Raw genomic sequence first — 18,169 nt, forward strand, 5'->3', positions numbered from 1 at the left:
AGGGAGAGGAACCCCCCCACCTACTTCTACCTGAAAGTTGTCCACTAGACCCCACCCCCACAGGGACACGTGCTTCTGGATTAAATTGGGATTAAAGTATATCTACTGGGGCACTCGCGTGGCTCAGTCAGTTGAGCATCTGACTCTTGATTTTGGCTGGGGTCGTGATCTCCGGTTCGTGAGACTGAGCCCCACATCTCTGCTTGAGATTCTCTCCCTCTCTCTCTGCCCCTCCCCTGCTCTCACTCTTTCTCTCTCTCAAAATAAATAAACATTAAAAAAAAAAAAACCGAAGTGTATCTTTGGTTTCTTTTCTTCTCTGAATTGATGATAGAAAGCTGCTTGCCTTCTGCTCTTCTAGCTTGCTGAGTGCCTGCCCTGGAAGGATGGCAGTGTGTCCCAGGAATTGGGGGAGGGGACTCTCCCCTCACAATTAGAGGCCACTGGTTAAGGATGCTCCGTTTGGAGTTCGGGAGCCCTGGGTCAAATCCAGGGTCTGCCGCGTACATGACGTACGACTTTGGGAAGGTTACGTAGTGTCCTGATATCTCAGTTTTCCTCGTCTGTATGGTGGGGATCATAATAGTCCCTACGTCTTAGACTGTGGTGTGGATGGGGGGGGGGAGGGGCAGAGGGAAAGAAAGAAAGAATCTCAAGCAGGCTCCATGTTCAGCGCAGCGTCCCACACGGGCCTCGATCCCACGACCTGGGATCCCACCTGAGCCGAAATCAAGAGTTGGACGCCCAACCCCCCGAGCCACCCAGGCGCCCCTGTGGTGTGGATTTGATGAGAGCAGGCATGTGAGTGTTTCGCACAGCGCCCGCCACCTGGCGAGTTCGCGGTATTAGTTCTCACTCACTCGATCATTTACACGCGCTTTGATGATACATCTACTCTCTGCCCGGTGGAGGGTCGGAGAATTTCACCGGAACGTCCCTGCTGGCCAAGGGGCTCCAGCCTGGAGGGCGGACGAGAAAGGCTCAGACGGGCGCTTTCACTACCCATGTACGTGTCCACGCGCCTACGTGTCACGTGGATGTCGGGGTCGCACAGGTCGGGGTCACAAGACAGGCTGGCGTTAATGCACGTCAGTAACAAGCCACGTGGCGTAGACCTTAAGACCGAGATCTGTGTCTTAGCCTTAGACACGCCTTGGTATGCGCAGGCTTGTCGACGTGGGCGCGCGGGTGAGCGTTGGCACGAGTGCGCATCTGGGTTCCGTAAAGAAGGGCACCTGGCATCAGCGAAATGGGAGGCAGCTCGCGCGCGTGCCTGTATGGTCTCACGCACGTCCCGGGTCCCTGTACCGAGGCTCGTGTGCATGTCTGTGTCGGTGCAGGTAACTGCCCCGGGCCGTGGGAGGATGGGTGGATGCTCTGGCCCCCCCCACACCCCGCCGCCCCCCGCAAGAGAATCTCCCAGGGCCCTGAGCCCCCCAGCTCACCTGCTGATACTTCTCACAGCTCAGTGAACAGCCAGGGCGTCCCGGGAGGGGTATGTACGTGTGTAAGGTTTCTGGCCGTTGGTGGCCGGGGCCAGGGGCTCCCAGCTCTGGCGACGCCGTTGCACAGCCCTGGCGAGGAAGGGTTTCCTGGGTCCTCCTGGAATCGGTACGTGCAGGAAGGATCTGTGACTGTCAGAGGCTACAGCGACTCCTGTTTCATAGACAAACGGCAGGAATTTGGGGCGCGTGGGTGGCTCAGTCAGTTAAGCGGCTTCCTGAGTCTGAGCCCGGCTGTCAGCTCAGAGCCCGCTTCGGATCCTCTGTCCCCCTCCCCCACCCCGTGGCCCTCCCCCCTCTCAAAAATAAATACACATTAAAAAGAAAAAGAATCTGGATCTTTAAAAAAAAAAAAAAAAGCAAGAATTTAGTTCTATTTTGAATATGCTGTGACTTTTCCAGAAAAGCAAGTCCACGTGAGCCAAGGGAAGATCATACCCTGTTTGGGACAGCAGTTGCTATTGGGGAGTGTTGACTCTCTCGGAGAATCACATCACCAACATCCCCCCTCATCATGATATTTGAATCCCAGACAACAGAGCTGACCCCTCTGCTTTGGCTTCTCCTGCGACCCACATGGACATACGAATCGTCTAATTTAGCCCTTATTCCAAAATGTCAACGGTAAAGAAAAAAACCAGACATTTGACTAAATCTTGTCCCATTCACCTTAAATCTAAACCTGTAATTCACCACGGGGCGCCTGGGTGGCTCAGTGGGTTAAGCGGCTGACTTCAGCTCAGGTCAGGATCTTAGGGTGCATGAGTTCGAGCCCCGGGTCGGGCTCTGTGCTGGCAGCTCGGAGCCTGGAGCCCGCTTCGGATTCTGTGTGTCTCCCGCGCTCTCTCTCTCTCTGCCCCTCCCCCGCTCGTGCTCCGTCCGTCTCCGACTCTTCAAAAATAAAGAAACGGTTAAAAAAAAAAAAAAGTTAAACTTCCAATTCGCCAAAAGCAGGAGCATCTGGCTGTGTTATGGCTGTGAGCACTGACCTAATGGAGCACCTTGTATTTCTTATAAATTACAGGCTCCCCCCCATCGGTCATTCACAATCCCCAGATCCAAACAACTGAAAAGGAAAGGCTTGTCTGAGTGGATGGCAAAGCCTGACCTGATGCTATTTTTGGTAATCGGTATTTATCCCACTTTGATGTGGCCAGCCCGCATTTCCCTGCAGAAATATTAAAGTGCCACCCTGACCCCAGCTGGGCTGTCACAGTAATGCACCATATATGTGCGACGCCTTTCTAAAACCTAACCACCTACCCCCTCAGTTCTTAAACACGCGCATCTGTGAAGGACTGTACGTGGTAGTTTTTCCTTTGCTTCTTTTTTTTTTTAATTTTTTTGATGTTTATTTACTTTTGAGACAGAGACAGAGTCTGAACAGGGGAGGGGCAGACAGAGAGGGAGACACAGAATCTGAGACAGGCTCCAGGCTCTGAGCTGTCTGTCAGCACAGAGCCCGACGCGGGGCTCGAACCCACGAACCGTGAGATCACGGCCTGAGCCGAAGTCGGACGTTTAACTGACTGAGCCACCCAGGCGCCCCTCCTTTGTTTCTTTATATTACAGACAACTTCTCACAAGGCATTTCAGTTAGAGATGATATGCACGGGTAAATTATGCTGCGCGTGAACTGAATTTCATGATAATAAAAGGGTATCTAAAGTATTTTTTTAATTTTAAGTTTATTGATTTATTTTGAGAGAGAGAGAGAGAGAGAGAGATCATGAATGGGGGAGAGAGATCATGATCTCAGAGAGAGATCAGAGAGAGAAGAATCCCAAGCAGGTTCTGCACGGTCATCGCAGAGCCTGACACAGGGCTCGAACTCACAAACCATTAAATCATGACCTAAGACGAAAAGAGAGCCGGATGCTCAACCGCCCCTAAAATATCTATTTTTTTAAGAAGGGCACTGGATTGAATGGAGAACGGAAATTCTAACCCAGAGGTTCCCAAAGCACGGTCTGCAGACCCCTGGGGGTCTCTAAGATCCTTTCGTGGGGTCCACAAGGGCAAAACCATTCCCATAATAATTCCAAGATGTTATTTGCCTGTTCTTTTCCCCAGAGTCCAGTGAACTTTTTCAGAGGCCATGTGACTGGGGATGATGTCACTGCTCTGATATTAACACGTAGTGGGTTTATTATTGCTATTTCAAAACGAATAACTAAATCTTTTAAAAATTTGTTTAAATTTATGTAAGGTAATTTTCAGGATCATGGGAGCCAATTTTTAAAACTTGAGTAGCTTGAAATGGGCCGTGGCGGGAGTATTTACACCATGGAAACACCGCATCACGGGGTTACTTTTCCTTCAGACAGTTGCTTTACCAGCATGCCACGCTATATATATCTAGCCCGCATAAATGAAAACTCTTTGGGGAGCCTCAATAATTTTTTTCAGCTTATTTATTCATTATTGAGAGTGATTTTACCTATGAATCACCATCCGTCGAAAGGTTACATGCAAAGGACTGTTACAAGCTATCACACATCCTATCACTCAATCCTTACATCTCCCCTACGAGGAAATATTATTTCCTCACTTTTGTTTCCTGAACCGTTTGAGACTAAGCGGCCAGCATCACCCTTCACCGCCTCATCTCTGAATCTCTGGCCTGTAACGTCTGGAAACAAAGGCCCCTCTCCTATGTATAGTCTTTTGACTTCTACACCATTCGGGTCTCCTTCTCTCGTCCTGTCCATCCCAAAACACTCCACTGGAGCCTGTGCTCTCGCCTCTGGGACAGGACGAGACAGAATAGCCTGATTTAAATAATGAAAGAGGGAGGCAGCTGTTAGAAACTTTGAACCTGTCGGGGGAATCACGTGGGTGGCTGTCCTCCTCCCTCGGGGGACCCTCACTGTCCACTAAGACCTCATGGCCCTGTCTCTGGGTGGGCCTGGGAGGCCCCACTGGCTGGCCCTGGGATATTCTGATGTTGAATTCTTGCACTGTCATCAGCGAGGGCCACAGGGCAGAGCCCCAGGATCTAAGGACCCGGGAGCTGAGACCCGGGAGTCCCTGCTCTGTTCACCTTCGAGCCGGGGGCAGGGAGGGCGCAGCAAGGCTAGGGTGGCTCAGAGAGGTGAGGCCTCCCTGAGCCTGCACCAGATACCCCACACTTGGGTGCGAGAGAAGACACACGCTCTGGGCTGAAGTCTTGTTGGGCAGAGAAGGTCAGGGACAGTGAGGTGACAGGTCACTGCCTGGGGTGGGGCCTGCAGGATGGGATGCTGCCTGATTGATAAATCGTTGAATAAAGCCCATGAGATCTCTAAATTTTACTCAGTTGGATTTTATTTCCTTTTTTTTTTTAAGGTTTTATTTATTTTGGAGAGAGCACAAGCGAGGGAGGGGCAGAGGGGGGGGGGACAGAGGATCTGAAGCGGGCTCTGTGCTGACAGCAGGGAACCAGATGTGGGGCTTGAACTCACAAATCTGGAGATCATGACCTGAGGCAAAGTCTGAGGCTCAACTGACTGGGCCACCCACGTGCCCCTGGATTTTGTTTCTTAACCCTTTTCTTCCTCCGGGGACAGGAGAGGATCAGACAAGCCCTCTTCCTGTTACGGGATCGAGGAACTAGGTCGGTATTACGAAAATTGGTCCTCCCACCCCCCAGAAAAAAGAATGAATTCAGCATCTATCCTGCCTTTTACGCAAGAACTGGACCGCAGTGTAGACAATTAGCTGAGAAAGACAAGTATTTCTTTCTAGAAGTAATCCAAATAGGGACACCTGGGTAGCTCAGGCCGGTTAAGCGTCTGACTCTTGATTTCGTCTCAGGTGGTGATCTCACGGTTCATGGGGTTGAGCCCCACGTCAGGCTCTGTGCTGACCGCACGGAGCCTGCTTGGGGTTCTCTCTCTGCCTCTGTCTCTGCCCCTCCCCTGCCCCTGCTCGCGTGCTCTCTCTTTCTCTCTCCAAATAAATAAATAGACTTAAAGAAAAATTAGTCCAACCAATAAAGGTCGAAAAAGGGGGCAGAGTTACATTATTACTATTTTGCGACTCTGAATGAATGAATAGATCTAAGCGGCAGCTCAGCCGCCCTCGTAGCAGCGTGGGGGGGGGGGGGGGCAAGTGGATGGGATGCGCCTCCTGGTGGAAGTCCTGCGCACTACACGTGATGTGTCCCTCCCTTCCCTGGAAACCGGAGGAATCTCGCTCAGAGCGCAGGCCCTTGGCAGAAGCCGAGATTGTGCTCCAGACTGTGGAAAACCGCAGGACAAACAACCTTGTTCCTTCATCACGTAAACTGCCAGGAAACAAACAAAAAAGATGTAGGGGGAATCGACAGGCTAAAAGGCATTTAAGAGACATACTAACCAATCACAGCGTCTGGACCTGATTTGGTGGTGGGGAGGGGGGGTTGTTTGTTTTTTGTTTCTTTTTACCTTTTTCAGTTTTGTCGAGATATAAATGACATCCAGCACCGTATAAACAAGTGTAAGGCATACAGTGTAATGATGTGACTTACATATATCGTGAAATGACGACCACGATAAGCTTAGTTAACATCTGTCATGTCGGGGTCCCTGGCCGGCTCAGTTGGAAGAGCACGTGACTCTTGATCTTGGGATCGTGAGTTCGAGCCCCACATTGGGTGTAGAGATTACTTTAAATAAATAAAACTTTTTTTTTTAATGCTGTCATTTTATATAGATAGAAGAAAAAAATTTCTTTCTTGTGATGAGGAAACGTTTAGGATCCACTCTCTTGGCAACTTTCAAATATCCCACACGGCAGTCTAACTACATAGAACTGTGGTCATGTCCTAGGTTATACTGCAGTACTCATCTGTCTTGTAACCAGAAATTTGAATCTTTTGATTACCTTCGTCCAACCTCTCCACCCTCCCCTCCCACCATCTGGACCTAATTTGGATTTTGATTTCACACTTGCAGACTGCCGTGGAGGGAGGCTTTAAGAAACACCAACCAGGGTGCCTGGGTGGCTCAGTCGGTTAAGCGTACGACTTCGGCTCAGGTCACGATCTCGTGGTCTGTGAGTTTGAGCCCCTCGTCGGGCTCTGTACTGACAGCTCAGAGCCTGGAGCCCGTTTCGGATTCTGTGTCTCTGTCTCTCTCTGCCCCTCCCCGGCTCACACTCTGTCTCTCTTTCTCTCTCAAAATTAAATAAACATTAAAAAATTAAAAAAAAAAAAAAAAAAAGGAAACACCAACCATGTCAGCACTTGATCCTGGACTTCTGGCCTCCAGAATCATGAGGAAGTCAGTTTCTGTCGTTTAAGCTCCTCTCAGCCTGTGGTACCGTGTTATGGCTGCCTTGGAAAATGGGTACAAAAGGACAAATGGAAAAGAGAAAGGGGAACCAAGAACAGGGCCATGACTGGGGGAGGCAACAGCGTCTCCTGTGGAATGGCGTTGGCTTGAGACTCACTGAAATACCACAGGACACAGAGTCCCCTCAGCCCCCAGGAGACCCGTGGGACCCCCCAGAGGGCAAGGCCCTGGGGAAGAGCAGGCTCTGGAGGGAGGCCTCTGTTCTGGATGCCAAAGGAGGGCATGACCTCCTTGTGCCTCAGTTTCCTTATCTGTACAAAAGGGATCACATGGTACCTACTTGTCAGGGCTGACGTGAGACTTAAGGATCAAGGAGAACACAGGTTTTTTAACGTTTATTTATTTTGAGAGAGAGAGAGACTGCAGGGGAGGGGCATCGAGAGAGGGAGAAAGAATCCCAAGGAGGCTCCACACTGTCAGCACAGAGCCCAACATGGGGCTTGATCCCACGAACCATGAGATCGTGACCTGAGCTAAAATCAAGAGTTGGACGTTTAACCGACTGAGCCACCCAGGTGCCCCAAGGGGTATAAGCCTTGAATGGCTCTTAGCACATAATCACTCACTAAACTTGCGTGATAATATTTCCTCTCCCTTGAGAAGAAGGAGAACGAGGTGGGGTGCAACGAAGCATGTTGCACAAAAACTCAACCAGAGACAAGACCCTCCCACAACTGTCAGGCACAAGGGCACGCTGGAAGTCACATTCTTTTTTTTTTTTTTTAAATGTTTATTTTTGAGAGACAGGGAGAGAGAGAGCACAAGCAGGGGAGGAGCAGAGAGAGAGGGAGACACAGAGTCCTAAGCAGGCTCCAGGCTCTGAGCTGTCAGCACAGAGCCTGACATTGGGCTCAAACTCACAAACGGCAAGATCATGACCTGAGCCAAAGTCAGACACTCAACCAACTGAGCCACCCAGGCGCCCCTGGAAGTCATGTTCTTAACAATGGCCACCGTGGAGCCCCTGATGTAGGCCTGAGGAGGGAGCAGTGAACTAAGGGATGCCACACCCTCCTTGACTTCAGTCACAATGCCTCGACGGTGTCTCAGTTACCTCCTAGTGCCTAACGATACGCCCCAAACTCAGTACTGCCGAACCACTGTGCTTGCTTCCCACCGAATCGCAGCCAAATGGTTCGTGAACTTGGGGTGGAGAAAGCTTTAGGCGGGGGCTCACTGGCCCCTTTGCCAAGAGCCATTGACTCGAAGTCAAGTCTTCCCCAGAAGGAGTCTACCTCTCCCAACCTCTGTCCAGGTGTTCCTGGCGAGGCCGGAGGTGGGCTGGGCTCCAGGCCTGGTCGTGTTTACCAAAGAAGAGGGTGAGGTCAGGGCACAAGAGGAAACCATGCTACCCAGGACAGGGCTGAGCTTGGTGTCTCTGAGACGGGAGGAGGCTGGCCGGCTTTCCGGGGCCCGGAACATGGTCTCACAGGGCAGCTGAGCGAGGCCCTGGGGTGGGAGGAGGAGGGAGATCAGGACGAGGTACGGAAGTGGGGGTGGGGGTGGGTCTTGGAGGCCGTGCTGGGGGCGGGGCCAGGGCTCTCGGACACTGGAGGCCGCCAATCTGACAGCAGTGAGACTTTGGGGTCAGACAGCCCCGAGTCTCAAGCCTGTCCCCGTACCTTCTGAAGGCGCCAAGATGCCGTTCGCAGGTAGTATGACCCACCTCCATTTTTGATGTCAGGTCCTGACGGCTTCAGGCCCCATACCCCCGGCTTCTGCGTCGCGTGGGCAGACGGACCTATGAGAGAGCCAATACTCTCCCTCTCTTGGCACCGGCAGGAAGTTCCAAGCGCTTAAACCCGTCCCACATCCAGGAACCCTCATCGGCCCCAAGTCCTAGCCCAAAGGAAGGCCAAAGCCACCCACTTCAGTCATCTCACGTGGACTTCCCTCCGGACTGCTCATGAGCCCTGCCCTGTACCGTTGCTCTCTGTGTGCACGATCAACTCTATTTTGTACGGGTGTCATCTGTCCCACATCAATATAAATTCCCCGGGGAAGGGGCTGTCCAGCCTCCAACAGGAGACACTAGATACTCAAATAAAAAGTTCCACCACCAGGGGCGCGGGAGTGGTTCAGTCAGGTAAGCCTCCGACTTCAGCTCTGGTCATGATCTCAAAGGTGGTGGGTTCGAGTCCTGCGTCGGGCTCTGTGCTGACAGCTCAGAGCCTGGAACCTGCTTCGGATTCTATATCTCCCTCTCTCTCTGCTCCTCCCTCCTCTTGCACTCTGTCTCTCTCCCTCTCAAACAAAAATAAAAAACATTAAACATTAAAAAAAAAAGTTTCACAACCAGCTGCCTTCTTGTCCCCCATCCCAGCCCTGGCCACTCTTGTCCAGGGATGCGTCAACCATCTGTAATGGTCCTAGAGTTCTACGGGGAAACAGACTAGGGCTGCCGTGGCCAACGCCACGTACCCAGTTGTCGGGACTCTGTCTCTTTCCCCCTCAGGATGCTCAGGGTCTCACAGGAAGTCAGAGTATCTCCCACCCCCACCCTGGGTCCCAGGATACAGGAAAGACCCCAGCAAAGGGACCCACCGCAGGTCACAGACACAGTCTGGACTGACCTCCCGGCCCACCTCCATCAGGCCTTGGCCAGCTCCTCCAGAAAGGACAGGAAGGTCCTGCCCTCAGCCCTTCCTGAGGGAGAGGCCCCGGGTGCCGTGTTCCCACACCTCTTGGGTACCGCTGGCAAATCTGTACCTTCTGGAATGTGCAACAGAAAAGGACATTTCCTTTCCTCCTGTCACCGGCTTCCTACTTCGCTCCAGGAGAAAATACCTGCGTCTCCCTCCTGGCATCCCGAGGGCATTCTTTCCATCGTTGTTCAGAAGGCCCTCCCAGGTGAAAAGAAGGAAATACCTCCTCCCATCCACTTGTACAAGAATATCTGTAGCAGAGTTATTCATCATAGCCTCAAGCTGGGAACAACCTGAATGTCTATCAGCTGGTGAATGGGTGTGGTGTGGGTCTCAGCCTTTATCTGCTGGGAACACCTGAAGGGCTCACCTGGGCGTCTGTGCCATTGTGGTGAGTCCCCACGGGCATTTCCCCAACCGCAGCCAGTGTGGTGGCTGGATCTGGCTTTGTGGGTTTTTTTTTTTTTTTCATGTTTATTTACTTTTGAGAGAGAGAGAGGAGAAAGAGTGTGAGCGAGGGAGGGGCAGACAGAGAGGGAGACAGAGAGTCTGAAGCAGGCTCTGAGCCGTCAGCACAAGGCCCAACGTGGGGCTTGAACCCACAAACCGTGAGATCATGACCTGAGCTGAGGTCGGACACTCAATGAACTGCTGAGCCACCCCGGTGCCCCTTGTATTTCTTATTATGATCCCAGAACACGCGTCGGCAACAACCACCAGGGAACTGTGAATAAGACTGATCACGCACAAGTCATAGAGGGTACGCGGCATGCCCAGGGACACACGGCGAGGTCCCAGGTAGCGAGAGAGGGAAGATGCATGCACCTGGGGCTCTGCTTCGACTAGGGGCCGAGGATGTGGTGTCTAGGGTTTCACAGGTTCACTCTTTCTGGGTGAATTTAAAGCATAAGAGCAGGGGGCACTTGGGGGGCTCAGTCGGTTAAGCATCTGACTCTTGATTTCGGCTCCGGTCATGATCTCACAGTTCGTGAGTTTGAGCCCCGCGTCAGGCTCCACACCGACAATCCAGAACCTGCTTGGGGTTCTGTCTCTCCCTCTCTCTCTGCCCCACCCCGGCCCGTGCGCACGCTCTCTCTCTCCCTCTCTCAAAATAAATAAAGCATAACATCAGGACTTGCACTCAACCCGTCAATTATTTAGGTTACCCCAGACTTTCTAAAGAGGAATTTCATGGGGAGGGGGGTGGCCTGGTTCCTTAGCCAGTTATTTTTTTCCCCTCTGCAATTCCACATTGCTAATTTCATTCTCCCACATAAAAACCATGGTTCCTCCCCGAACATCCACAGATGTTGTCATCCGCTCAGTTCTACCCACAAAACAATTATACCATAAAAAGATTTTGGTTTGGATAAGAGTCTGAATCACTGAATTCCTCATATGTCATCACGACGCAATTATTACCACTGTGTTTTAAGCTTATTACCCTGTATTTTCCTTCTTTTATGTTTATTTACTTCTTTTGAAAGAGACAGAGAAAGAGAGAGAGAGAGAAGGAAAGAGTGTGAGCAGGGAAGGAGCAGAGAGAGAGGGAGACAGAGAATCCCAAGCAGGTTCCGTGCTGTCAGTGCAGAACCTGACTCGGGGCTCAAACTCATGAACCGAGATCACGGCCTGAACCAAAATCCAGAGTTAGACATTTAACCGACGGAGCCACCCAGGCGCCCCAGGAACACAATACACTTTAAAATATTTACTGAGATATTCATGACCTTGTAACTGGGGGACGTTATGTGGTACGTTACACTGAAAAAAAGTGAGATGTTTTCATTTCTCTCTCTCCGTATACAGGTGTGGATTTTTTTAAAAAAGCACTTAGTACGTTTGCAAGCACGTTCTGCACCAGTGGCCACCATTTCATCGTGAAGCCGGGTGAGGGGAGTACGGAGCTCATGAGCTGACCAAATCATGGGGATCTGGATGGAGCAAGGAGGGTCAGCACTGCAAGTGTCTCCCCCGCATCATCCCCTCCCCGGTCACCTCCACCCCTCCAGAATGAGAATCTTCTCTCCAACCCAATGAGTTCATCATCTCACAAGCTCTGCAAGGTTGACCCTGCTATGATCTCATTCACGGCCCTGTGGGCCCAGAAATGCATCAACTGGGGCCATTTCAAGTCCTGTTCCAAGCCTGGAGACACCAGGACATTTCATCGTCCCGGGACATGCGTCTCCAAGTTTGGGTGGTGGCTTTGGAGGGAGTGTCCCTCTCCACCTCAGACATGATGGGGACAGCCCCCTCCCCCCAACCTGAGCCCAGGTTCAGAGTCCCTCCTCCACCCCCCGGCCCACAGGAAAAGAGCAAGAGAACTGAGTGCCAATCCTTAGTCCCAGTGCTTGCCCTTGCCCATAATCCCCCCGCATCTGACCCAGAAGGGATGGTGTCAAAACCCTAATGTGAAATTGGAAACTGGTCGTGAGGCTAAATACGGGTGGATCTGAACCCAGAGGACATAGCATAAAAAAGAGAGGAAATTGGGAAGGTCACAGAAGTGGCAGGATAAAGGAGAGCCTAGAGAGACTCCAGGGGCTAAATGAAGACTTGATTCTGATTCTGCCATATTCCCAGTCTCCTCAGAGCCCGCCTCAACCCTGCCTGTGTCTGCCCAGCACTTGATCTGCTAGTCTGAGAACTGGCCCCATATTTCCTGGGGCGGGGGGGCCGTATGGCCACACTCCGAGTGCCCCACCTCCCACTTCTGATCTTCTCCAGCTCAGTTCTGAGCAGAGCTGCACCCAACCCCCTCCCGGAGAGAAGTTCTGGTGAGGGATGGTTTGAAATGGCGTCCAGATCCCCCTTTTCACTCTGGAATGAACCTCCTTCCCCTCTCCTTCCCTTCCTGATCCCAGGGTTTGTGATAAACATATATGATGCACTTTTTAAATCGTGAAAGACATTAGGGACCCTTGGGTGGCTCAGTCCGTTAAGCATCCAACTCATGATTTCAGTGCAGGACATGATCCCAGGATCATGGGATCGAGCCCTGCGTGAGGCTCTGTGCTGAGAGCACAGAACCTGCTGGGGATTCTCTCTCTCTCCCTCTCTCTCTCTCTCTGGCCTTCCCCCACATGCACACACTCTCTCTCAAAATAAATAAACTTAAAAAAGAATAAATTCTGAGACCTTAAAAGTATTTTCTATGTATTAATTTCATTTTTCAACAATTTTATATCAAAATTGGGACAGAAAAGGGAGGTGCTCTGGGTCACTGAAGTGGTGTCTCCCCAAACAGGGTGCAAATAGGAGCCTCCCTCCCGGGCTTTCTCAAAGGTTCCAGACCTTTGGCTCACTGACTGAGCCACCCAGGTGCACCTGAGATGACATTTAGTTCAAACATCCCAGCCTCCCATCCATCGTTGATTCAGGAGGGCCCTGAGGAGTCCTCTGAGGGGGAAGGTCAGAGTCTTATGGATTGCCCACTTTGACCCTGTCCTAGTCTACGTTGTGTTACTAAGTCCAGATCTGTCAGTTTCCAGAATCCCATAATGCCGACATGTTTGGTTTATTCCAAAGAAATCATTTTGGAGGCAAACAAATTCTTCCCGTGTGAGCGTCCAAACTCCCACACCACTGCTTACTGGCCGTGGGGCCAAGGGGTGAGTCCAGCCCTGGGTTTGGGATTCCAGGAGAGGCGAATCTTTGCTCCCTGGGGGTGGCCGTTCCCGCCTGGTCCACGCTCGCGCAGCCCTGCCCCATCCCCGATGCCCGCCAGGGGGCGCAGCGGTCCGGTCCTCCCTCCTCCGGGCAAGCGGAGTCAGGAGGTGCTCAGCACTGACCACTCCTCCTTCTCTATGGATGGTGGCCCGACCCCCTGTCCCACACCCTGGCGAGGTCGATGCAAGAACCCCAGGCTTTGTGATAAAGATGGGATTTTACTCACTGAAACCAGGCGACCATGGTGAGTATCTTGAAATGCGTTCAGACGTTGAAAAAGCGGGCATACCTCGCCACCTGTGAGAGCAGAGAAACGACCCAGGTCCACCATTTATGGCCTTCCCAAACTGTCAAGCTCCCCTGATGACAATCTAGGTAAAATTGTAGGATATATGGAGTCTCTTGCGTTTTGCATCGGGCCAGAAAAGGGCCTAAGGTCTTGAAAAATATGTCAGGGCCGTGTCCCCAGGGCCAGCCTGGGGATTGTACCTAATGATACTGTGTAGGGGTAAGGGTGAGGGGTCAGGGCCCTGGGGACTTCCCAGAGCACAATAATCTCTCAGGATTGTCCAGAATCATAGAAAGGGGACCAGTCACCCTACGCAGGAGAGAGTCAGGCTGAGCGTCTCCTGTCCCCAAACACAACTCCACGTTCCACACCCAACTCAACAACAGACCCCTCTCTCCAGGATCATTCAGGAAGCAGAATCCAGCAGTCAGCGGACACTGAAGAGGGGCAGAGAAAGTGAGCAGGAGAGAGACAGACAGAGATAGAGGGACAGACAGAATGTGGGCAGAGGAGTGGAAGAGAGAGACCTGGGAAGGAAGCTCTCCTCTCCCGCCCCACATCGCCCCCTTTCGGGCCGGCTTCCTCTGGCAGCGGCATTCTCCACTGTGGGTCTCACCGCGTCGGTAGCGGGCTGTACAACCCCTTGAGTTAGTCTTGAATGATATGTTTTATAATCAAAATAGATTAGAAAATGGTTATTAGGTGCCTCACAGAATCGTATCCAATGCTGTTTACTGAAACTCCTCAGGGCCGTTGTAAACCTTGGCGGCCAAATGGTTCGATACTCAGTAATGGAGCGGGCTCCAGGCGAGAGCCCCGCTTTCACACTGGGCTGCCCATCTTGTTTCCCAGTTGAGGGCCCATCTCTCGAGGCCTGGATTCAATGCACTTCCTGGGGAGACGCACGGCAGGCCTGGACGCCTCACCAACATCCAAAGTACGGTAGAGGCATGGAGACCAGCCCGGGTGATGGCGACAGCACAGACCACGGGGCATGGCTTGGGGAGGTCTCTGAGGAGGGACAGCCAAGCAAGGCCCCGGCCGCATGCTCCAGGGCCCAGAGCCTCATCTCTCAAAGGAGCTGAGTCACAAAAGGGCAGGAAGGTGGAGGGAGATCCAGACAGGACTGATTTGCCTATTTTTGATTTTTCATATTGTTAGAATAATACTGGGTGGCTCATCGGTTAAACATCCGACTCTTGATTTCGGCTCAGGTCACGATCTCACAGTTCGCGAGATCAAGCCTTACATTGGGCCCTGCGCTGACCGTGGGAGCCTGCTTGGGATTCTCTCTCTCCCTCTGTCTCTGCCCCTCCCCCAGGCTCTCTCTCAAAATAAATAAATGAACTTTAAAAAAATACGAATACAATACGTGGTCCCCTGCTTTGTCTGGCTTCTTTCACCTGTTTTCAAGAGGCATCAGGTTGTTGTGTGTATCGGTATCTTGTGTATGTTGTGAGGAACAAGATTTCATTACACGGACACATCGCATTCAGTTTATCCACCCGTCAACTGATGGACATTCGTGATATTTGCACCTTCTGACTCTTGGGAATCCTGCCACTGTGAATGAGTGATTGTCTGGACAACTACTTCAGTTCTTTTGGGTATCTACCCAGGAGCATAATTGCTGGTTCACGCGGTAATTCTCTGCTTAATAACTTATTGAAGGACAGACAGTTTGGGGTGCAATTTCTCCAAACCCACTAATACCTTTCCCCCCACTTAAAAAAATCATCACCATTCTCGTGGGTGCGTAGTGATAGATAATTCCTAGTAGTTTTGATTTGCATTTCCCGAATAAAAATGACTTTGCGCATCTTTTCATGTGCGTTTTGGGGACATTTGGATATCTTCTTTGGAGAAATATTTATCCAAGCCCTTTGCCAATTTTTAAATTGTCTTGTCTGTCTTTTTGTAAGAGTTCTATATATATTCTGGATATGATATTCTCGATCACTGTCAGACTATGATTTGCAAATATTTTCTCCCATTCTGTGGGCTGTATTTTCACACTTCTTGATAGAGAGAGGTCCAATTTCATTATTCTGCCTGTAGATATCCATTTGACTCGGCACCACATGTTGAAAACTATTCTCTCCACATTGAATGGCCTTGGTGCTCTCATCAAAAATCAACTGGGGGCGCCTGGGTGGCTCAGTCAGTTGAGCATCCAACTCTTGATTTTGGCGCAGGTCATAATCTCCCAGTTGTGGGATCAAGCCCCCAAGTCAGGCTCTGCGCTGAGCATGGAGGCTGCTTGGGATTCTCTCTCCTTCTGTTCCCCTCCCATGCTTGCTTGCTCTCTCAACATAAACAAACAAACATTAAAAAAATCAATTGGCCATAGGGGTACCTAGTTGGCACAGAGCGTGCAACTCTTGATCTTGGGGTTGTGAGTTAGAGCCCCATGTTGGGTGTGATGATTACTTAAAAATAAAATCTTAAATCAACTGGCCATAGATGTATGGATTTATTTCTAGAACCTCAATTACATTCCGTCGATCTGTATGTCTTCCCTTATGTCAGTACCATACTGTTTTGATTACTGTATCTTTATTTTTTTAAAATTTTTTTTAACGTTTATTTACTTTTGAGACAGAGAGAAACAGAGCATGAATGGGGGAGGATCAGAGAGAAGGAGACACAGAATCCGAAACAGGCTCCAGGCTCTGAGCCGCAGCACAGAGCCCGACGCGGGGCTCGAACTCACGGACCGCGAGATCATGACCCGAGCCGAAGTCGGCCGCTTAACTGACTGAGCCACCCAGGCGCCCCGATTACTGTATCTTTTATAGTAAGTTTAAAATCAGGATGTGTGGGGTTGTCTGGGTGGCTCAGTCAGTTAAGCATCTGACTCAGTTGGTTAAGTGTCCGACTTTGGCTCAGGTCATGATCTCTCAGTCCGTGAGTTCGAGCCCGACGGAGCCTGGAGCCTGCTTCAGATTTTGTCTCCCTCTCTCTGCCCCTCCACCACTCACACTATGTCTCTGTCTCTCTCTCTCAAAAATAAACATTAAAAACAACTTTTTTTTAAATAAGTAAAATCAGGATGTTTGAATCTTCCAACTTCGTTCTTCTTTTTCAAGATTCTTTTAGCTATTCAGGGCCCCTTGAAATTCCATATGAATTTGAGAATGAGCTTTTACATTTCTGGAAAAAGTAGAAGGAGGAGGAGATGGAGAGGGAGAGAAAGAGGAAGAGGAAGAAGAAGGAGAAGGAGAAGGAGAAGGAGAAGGAGAAGAAGGAGAAAAAGGAAGGAGGAGGGGGGGAAAAGGCCATTGGGATTTTGCTAGGGATTGAATACAATCTATAGATTGCTTTGGGAGGCAATAAGCTTAACAATGTAAATGAAACTGATTTTGGGGGTGAGGATGGGACCTTGCTATGGAAGGAGATGAGGGCAGGGAAAGGAAGAGGCTGGGGTAGAAGATGAAGTTCGCTTGGGAGTGGCTGTGACTGGAGATGGGGTTCTGTCCTCTGTCCCCTGGAGGCTGCACTGAGATAGTCACATCTCTGGGGTTGCCATTGGTTCAGTCGATGGTCAAGCAGCAGATTCCGCAGGTCCCTTTATCTCTAGAGAATGAATGGTGATGGCAGATCTCCAGTCCTCTTCCCTGGCCCCCCAGGGGCATTGCTCGGCTCTGGAGCTGGGGCAGATGTCAGACAGGATAGCTGTCACTTTGGAACTTGATGTCAGATTCTTTAAGAGCCAGGAGAGGACAGATGACCCCTTCATTCCCCTAAATGCCTCCAGTAATAAGGCTACTTGAGCAAAAAGGAAGGTGTGGCATATACTTCGGAGCCATCCCCACTCTCCCAAGTTGAAATAGTGAATAATGTCTTATCGATGTGACCCTGCAAATCTTTTTCCAGGTTCTTCTGTATGTGACTACCTGCCCTGCCCGTCCACTCCCTGACCTCACACTCCCAGCCCAAGGACCAGAGTGTAGTAACCGCAGCTGATATTATTCAGGTGCAAGAGACTGTGACAGGCAGTGACATTTTCTTTCCAGATTTGGAAATTCTTATTTGAATGAGTCGGCAAAACGAGAAATTTGCCAGGTTTCTGGGGGTCACTCGTGAAGCCAAGACAGGGACTCAAATGCCACAGGGATACCATGTCAACTTCCATATCAGCTTTTTAGTCATTGATTCGAGGACACACAACTTGTACATCACAGGCACTGATCTTAGGTTCAGGATCTGAGAGTCAGTGTGGAGGCTGACCCCGCAAAACTCACTGTTCTCATTAGGCTCAGAGGGGAGAGAGACGGGGAGAGATGGAAGGGCCCAGGAGAGGAGAGAGAATATAAATGAGAGAACGGGAAGAAGTTGTGCTGGGCACTAGGTGAGTGATCAATGGCTTTGGAGTTGATTGATGTGATATCAGTGTCATTATCCTACTTGTTTCATTGATGTGCTAGATGAAAAAGCCCGCAACCATCACTAGACCCTCAGGTAGACCATGGCCTCATTAGAATGAAGACAACAGGATGGATAAATGTTTTCACTCGTCTCCTTCATGGAAATGAATCAGCTTTGTGCCTGACTATGCTTGATCTGAGAGACAGGGGAGTAGCTCTTCCTCAGTGAGAAGCCACTTGGGACCAGAATGTGGAGCCACTTCCCTTAGGGAGGCTGACAGTGCATTTTATTGCCTATTTTTCTTTTCATTTTCTTTTGAGACTGAGTGTAAGCTGCACAGTGATGTACGACCTATTTTCCCCAGTGGACACAGGCCAG

General features: G+C 50.7%; 1 protein-coding gene across 2 annotated transcripts in view; it reads right to left on the bottom strand.

The window, feature by feature from the left end:
- The window catches only part of HIF3A (hypoxia inducible factor 3 subunit alpha), a 64,847-nt gene that overhangs the window by 38,108 nt on the left and 8,570 nt on the right, over positions 1-18,169 (bottom strand). Inside the window, exons 2-4 of one of the 2 annotated variants that reach the window (XR_006961794.1) lie at positions 13,361-13,431; positions 1,446-1,656; positions 311-1,235 (exon numbers count right to left, since the gene is read on the bottom strand). The gene's annotated coding sequence lies outside the window, so the exon portion shown is untranslated. Of the gene's footprint in view, positions 1-310; positions 1,236-1,445; positions 1,657-13,360; positions 13,432-18,169 lie in introns of those variants that run through there. The other variant, XM_047077808.1, reaches the window with a different exon arrangement.

The sequence above is a fragment of the Lynx rufus genome, unplaced genomic scaffold, assembly GCF_022079265.1.
Source record: "Lynx rufus isolate CCGP_SWC_20201006 ecotype Redwood Valley unplaced genomic scaffold, mLynRuf1.p SCAF_16, whole genome shotgun sequence".
Classification (NCBI taxonomy): domain Eukaryota; kingdom Metazoa; phylum Chordata; class Mammalia; order Carnivora; family Felidae; genus Lynx; species Lynx rufus.